We start from the raw sequence: 6,833 nt of genomic DNA, 5'->3' as shown, positions 1-6,833 counted from the left end.
CTCGTCTTTTTGGTATTACTCCTGATTACACATCTCTACGCATATTTGGTTGTGCATGTTGGCCGAATCTTCGACCATATAACACACGCAAACTTGCATTTCGTTCCAAACAATGTGTTTTCTTGGGTTATAGTTCTATACACAAAGGAGTCAAATGTCTTGATGTCTCTACTGGCAGAGTCTATATATCTAGGGATGTTGTCTTTGATGAATCTGTTTTTCCTTTCAAGTCTCTTCATCCAAATGCCGGTGCCCTTCTTCGAAAAGAAATTCTACTACTTCCGGAGTTTGATCAAGGGGGTGATAACAATTGTTCTAACCAATGTGCTAATATTTCTTCTAGTTCTACTCCTGGTAATATGCCTGTGCAGGTGCATGAAGAAAACGGCGTTCAAAACGGTCAAGATGATCAAAATCCGGTACAAAATGATGCTATATTTGATGTGTATGAGGGAGAAGCAGCAGGCGTGGAGCACGAGGAAGATGCGGCGGCGCCTGCCACGCCTGTGCGCCGATCCGCCTTGGATCACGGGCGGAGATCTGCGCGGGATCACGCGCCCGTCAGTCGACAGCCGTTCCCCGCCCGCTCCGCATCTGCCACGTCAGCGCGCATGCAAGGAACAGGAGAGGACGCGGGATCTCCCTCGTCCGGCGCGCACATGCAGGGGACAGGAGAGCCAGGCTCGGGATCCTCTGCTCCGGATTTCTCTGTGGACTCGGTCGTCGCTAGTCCTGGTCAAGCCACACCGGGGTCTACTGGATCCGGTACATCAGCCCAGACTGCGCACATGGATGGGTCGCCAGGATCTTCTGCCTCCAGCCAGTCTATGCAATCTCCTGTGCAACAGCAAGAACAGCCAGCTACTACTTCAAGGGTCATGACCCGGCTACAAAAAGGTATTAGAAATCCTAAAATAAGAAGGGATGGCACTATACCATATGGAATGTTATGTGTTTCAGGTGAACCAGCAAGGTTGAGTGATGCACTTGGAGATCCTAAATGGAGAAAGGCTATGGATGAAGAGTATGATGCACTCATAAAAAATAAAACATGGCACTTGGTGCCAAGTCAGAGAGGTAAAAATATTATTGACTGCAAGTGGGTCTATAGAATTAAAAGAAAAGCAGATGGCTCCATTGATAGATATAAAGCACGTCTAGTTGCAAAAGGCTTTAAGCAACGATATGGCATTGATTATGAGGATACTTTCAGTCCAGTTGTAAAAGCTGCTACTATAAGACTTGTGCTAGCCATTGCTGTTTCCAGGGGATGGAGCCTTCGCCAGCTAGATGTTCAGAACGCGTTTCTGCACGGTGTTCTGGAAGAGGAGGTCTATATGAGGCAACCACCAGGGTATGAAAATAAACAAACACCTCATTATGTTTGCAAGCTTGACAAAGCTCTTTATGGTCTGAAATAGTCACCTAGAGCATGGTTCTCAAGGCTAAGCTCACAGTTGAAGCACCTTGGGTTTATTCCATCCAAGGCAGATACATCTCTCTTCATTTATAATAAGGCAAACATAATGATTTTTGTGCTCATATATGTGGATGATATTGTAGTTGCAAGCTCTTCACAAGATGCCACTAATGCTCTCTTGCGTGATTTGAGTTCAGAATTTGCTTTGAAGGACCTTGGTGATTTACATTTCTTCTTAGGCATTGAAGTTAAGAAGACTCAGGATGGCATAGTGTTGAATCAAGAAAAATATGCAACTGAGCTTTTAACTCGTATGGGAATGAAAGATTGTAAACCCTCACCTACACCACTGTCTTCTTCAGAACAACTTTCAGCATATCAAGGAGAACCTCTTAATGAAGAGGAAAGCACAAAATATAGAAGTGTTGTTGGAGCTCTACAATATTTAACTTTGACACGGCCAGACATATCATTTGCTGTGAATAAGGTTTGCCAATATTTACATGCTCCTACCTCCACTCATTGGACCTCTGTCAAAAGGATTGTACGATACATTAAACATACTGTGAGTTTGGGACTTCAGTTCAGACGTTCTAATTCCACACTTGTCAGTGCTTTCTCTGATGCTGATTGGGCAGGATGTGTTGATGACAGAAAGTCAACTGGAGGATTTGCAGTATTTTTTGGTTCAAACCTTATTTCTTGGAGTGCCAGAAAACAAGCCACTGTGTCAAGGTCAAGTACAGAAGCCGAATACAAATCACTAGCGAATGCAACTGCTGAAATTATTTGGGTAGAATCTTTGCTGCATGAGTTAGGAATCAAGCAACTTCGTATATCTTGTCTATGGTGTGATAACTTGGGAGCGACCTACCTTTCTGCTAATCCAGTGTTTCATGGTAGAACCAAACACATTGAGATTGATTTTCATTTTGTGCGTGAAAGAGTTGCAGAGAAGAAGTTGGATATACGGTTCATTCCATCTAAAGATCAAGTAGCTGATGGATTTACCAAAGCTTTGCCTGTCAAGCCTTTCGAAGAGTTCAAGAGAAATCTCAATGTAGGATAGTTTAGATTAAGGGAGGGTGTTAGAGTTTGAGCAGTTTACTCCATGTAATCTTAAACTTATCTCTATCTCTCTCTCTCCCGTATCCCTGTCTATCTCCTATACCGAACCAGATTGGATTTCTTTCTGGTTTCTCTTGTACGCCAAGGCAAGGCATTGTTGCCCCATATAAATATACATGACGCGGCTCCCTTGAGGAGTAGGAACGCTTATACCAAATTCTTACACAGAGGTCCTGGTAGAATGCTGCATCCCTCTCGCCGGCGCAGAGCGCCCGCAGCTGCTGGAATGCGTTGTCGAGGCAGCCGGAGCACGTCCTGGCGTCCGTGATGTCACCGCGGCAGAGCGCGAGGGCGGAGACTTTATCCGAGGAGGTGCCGATGGCCGCCGAGGCGTAGAGGGATGGAGAGGTGGAGGCGTTGATGGGGAGCTCGGCGGTGAGGCGCGCGAGGTTAGCCCCGAAGGCGTCGCTCGCCGTGTAGTTGCCGGTGGTGCCATTGCACGAGTACTCCGAGTAGGCGGCGGCGACGGCGCGCGGCTCTAGGAAGAGGATAAGGAGGAGGCAGGGCATGACGCCAACCATGCCGGCCTCTTGGTGAAAAAGGAGAATAATGGCACTTCCCCGTAACATGGTGGTTGGTTTGCTGTCATTTGTTCTTTCCGATTTTTCTGCGACGGTTCGTTCAGTCAAAGGCTACAAGCAGGAATTTGATTACCTAGATACCCACTAAAGCATAGCAGAGATACATGACAAGTGACGAGTATTCGCGAACCAATATGTGGTTGGATGATTTTAGAGGAAAAGTGGTGTCTCGATTCCGTCGACAGCGAAGCGCCTAGCATGACTTCGTAAATCTTAAAATAATATGTCGGCTCAGTCGTTTGAAGGTGCTCATAAAGATAAGGTGTGCGTTGTGCATTCATAAGGATGAGTGTAAGCAAGTATGTATGAGCACTTGCGTCTGTACAGTGTTTAATTTTTTTTTGACAAGCATTCATTTTACCCTGCACGTGTTAACGCGGACGACCCCGCTGCGACCTGAAACAACCATGCTGAGTTGAAACCAATTTTTAAATTTTTTTGAATGATAATACATGGCTCATTTATTTATATCATAAGGATCATACTACAAGCCGTATACACCGACCTGACAAAACTGAAAAGATAGCAAAACACTAGTTTTTACACAAAGGAAAACAAGCCAAGAAGTAAAATTACAATCAAGACCAAAGAACCATATGTGCTTAACACCAACGCACGTCACCTTCATCTGGCACCACCATAGCAGCCACCAAAGGAACAAATGACGCGGCCCAATCGCCGATATGCAACTTTGCGCACCTCCAAGGTTGCTCACCACAGGTGAAACCATTGTTGTTGAACGAATCAGACCGGGCAACACCCCAGACACACCATCGAGCTCCTGATTTTGGTACCCCGCATGTCTAAGACCTCGAAGGAGGAAACCATGCCTGCCATCCACGAACTACGAACCCAGCACAAGATCCACTCCAGATGTAGTCGATGCAGACCACATTCTATATCCGCTCTTGGACTACCTTCCAAGCTCCGCGTCGGCACTGGAGCGAACGTCGTCGCAATGGCGAAGTCCGAGGAAATAGGTCCACCACGAGGATGCCGCCTCCGCTACGGCATCCTTGCTTGATAGATGGATTTCCAAATCTATCCCTGACCATAGAACCGATCACCTGGTCGGAGAAGAATCTGAAGAATCTTTATTCATTGTCGTCATCGCTGCTGCCGAAGCCAACACGATGAACAACCTAAAAACCTTAACTTCGAGAGCCTAAATAACGATCCACACGCATGTATCTGGTGACCTCCCTCAGCACCGACGACCAAGGTCGTCGGCCGAGGAGAGCCAATGGGGGACGGCGCTGGAAGGCTGGACTCTCCTGGCGGCGGTAGGGTTCCAGTCTGCACGTGTCAAGAGGAGAAAGAACGATTTGATTACCTCTTCGTGGTCCTGTGGATAAAAATTTAAATTCTGATGTTGAATGAAAAACGTTTTTTTTTTGTATCTTAGTCTCCATCTCAGCGTGTCAAACAATCGTGTGGCTGGTTGATGTTTAGCAAATACTTCATCTGCAAACAAATATAAGAGCGTTTAGCTCACTAAAATAGAGACCTATATGCTATTATATTTCTTTACGGAGGGAGTACAGTCCGAAGGCGGCTTGAATGGATGCATCACACTAATTATACGAAAAGCCTAAAAATGTGACATCAGATTTTTAGAATTGCTCCCTTTCCCAGCCGTCATTTTTTCAGCAAATTTTGTCAAGGTTGCCATGGGCCCCTTAAATTTAGCCATGCCATCAAGTTTGCATGTCTCCAATTTTTGTCAACATGTACATAGAATATTCAGTGCACGCCGGCCATGGTTGACGGTCTGCTCGGTTGGTTGGTCTACACTGCGGTGCACGTCCAAGATCCATCCACATGCCGACCTGGACTCTTATCATGGTGCCGGTCAGCCTACGTCGGGAACGCACTCATCCTCGATCCACATGCCGACCTCGATCGTTGAGGAGGTGTGTGGAAGTATGGTCGAGTCACAGTCATGGTGCACTCTGTGTGCGCACTGCATGCGGTCTACAGAATTTTCGTCTATTTGTTCCGACGCACCACTCTTATCAACGAAGACGAACCGGGCCTAGACAGCTCGGCGATGGCGCACCATCCGCCGCCGTGGACGGCGACATCGGCCTCGGCGGCTTGTTTTCTCCTCGTCAACGTCAACGACGACGGCTTGTCTTTTCCTCGTCAATGTCAACGACGACGACCCGTAGCTACCACTATCTTGATGACCTCTTTTCTCCCATGGAAATTCCTGCCTCCTCCCGAAAAGTTCCATGGCGAGTGGTTGGTATGTCGCCTCGGTTGGGTGGGCTGGTTGCTGTCGCACGCCCATCGTCGTCTTTTTCCTGCTGCCCAAGATCCTCTCTTACCTCGGCTTCGAAGCCTTCGCTCAAGTTAGAGCATCTCCAACAGCCATTGAACGCGCCGCGCGCTAAAAAATACTTTGCAGCACGCTCATCACCTGGAAAAGTGTGACGGACAGCGCTGGCTCTAGCAGGCGCGCTAAAATTAGCGCGTGCGCAGCTCCAGCAGACGCGCTAAAATGCAGGGCACGTGCTATCGCACGAAACATTGCATACATATTTTTTAAATAAAAATGATACATACTTCATAGATAATAAAAACGATACATATATATTTTACATACTTCATAGCATAGATCGATAAACAATACATAGATAGATAAAACTACAGTGCAACTACATACTACGGTGCAACTAGATGAACTATGGTGCAACTACACCCTACTCCAAGTCGTCCTCATCCTCATCCGGACTGGTGTTGTCTGAAGTATCGATCCATATGTCCTCCCAACGAGGATCATTATCCCCAAAGATCGACACCCCACCCGCCTCAACGGTATCGCACTGCGATATCGCCAGGGCCTTCCGCCGACGCCTCTCCAACCGCTCCGCGCGGCGCTTTGCCGTCCTTTCCGCCCAGAAGGCGTTCTCCGCCGCGACGTCCTCCGGATGGCGCCGGCGCCACTCTGCCATGGCTCGCTCGTCCTCCTCAGGGACGAGGAGTCGGCGCTGCCGCCGACAGTGCTCCGCACGGTCCTGGTCCGTGATAAGACGAGGCAGAGGGGCGGCGTTCTGCGTCTGCTCACGCGTGAAGACGTCGTGGAAGTTCATCTGCGCTGGCGGCCTCTCTAGGCGCCACGCCGCTGCGTCATACGCGCGGGCGGCCTCATGCGCGGTCCCGAACGTGCCGAGGCCGAGCCGGACATCGCCGGACCGGATCTCGGCGTAGTAGGTGTCGGCCGGGCGCTCGCGAATGCCGCGGTAGCCGACGATCCAATGCGGCGCGGCGGCATGGTGGCGCAGTGGTGGCGGGGGCGAGGAAGCGGCGAGAGCGGCAGAGTGTGAGCGACAGAGTAGGGAGGAGAGCATGTGTGGCAGTGTGGAGGCCGCGTGGCGAGCGCGGCAATTTATAGGCGCGCTCAAAGTGGTGCGCTAAATCTTGCGCGCGCTGCCGCCTTTTCCCGCGTGCGCGCAATCGTTTCCCGCGCGCGCTAGTTTCCCTGCGCCGTTGGAGCGCGCCAAAACGTCCCGCGCGCTACAGTGAAAGTTTACCCCGCGCGCGTGTCTTTTGGCGCCGATGTTGGAGATGCTCTTAGATCATCATAGACGTTCAACCTAACGATGATAAGCTACCTTGAAGGATGGCGCCCTCGCGCCATGATGGCGCCATCACCTACACCGGCACCATGGTGCGTGGGAGCACGACGCTGATGCCCGACG

General features: G+C 49.4%; 1 pseudogene; it reads right to left on the bottom strand.

Annotated features, from left to right (window-relative positions):
• Positions 1-5,834: 5,834 nt before the first annotated feature.
• On the bottom strand, positions 5,835-6,648 carry LOC123176188 (uncharacterized; annotated as a pseudogene).
• Positions 6,649-6,833: the final 185 nt, after the last annotated feature.

Source organism: Triticum aestivum, unplaced genomic scaffold, assembly GCF_018294505.1.
Source record: "Triticum aestivum cultivar Chinese Spring unplaced genomic scaffold, IWGSC CS RefSeq v2.1 scaffold182557, whole genome shotgun sequence".
Lineage (NCBI taxonomy): Eukaryota > Viridiplantae > Streptophyta > Magnoliopsida > Poales > Poaceae > Triticum > Triticum aestivum.
Note: the sequence above shows the minus strand (reverse complement) of the source record. Positions and strands in the feature narration are given on the sequence as shown.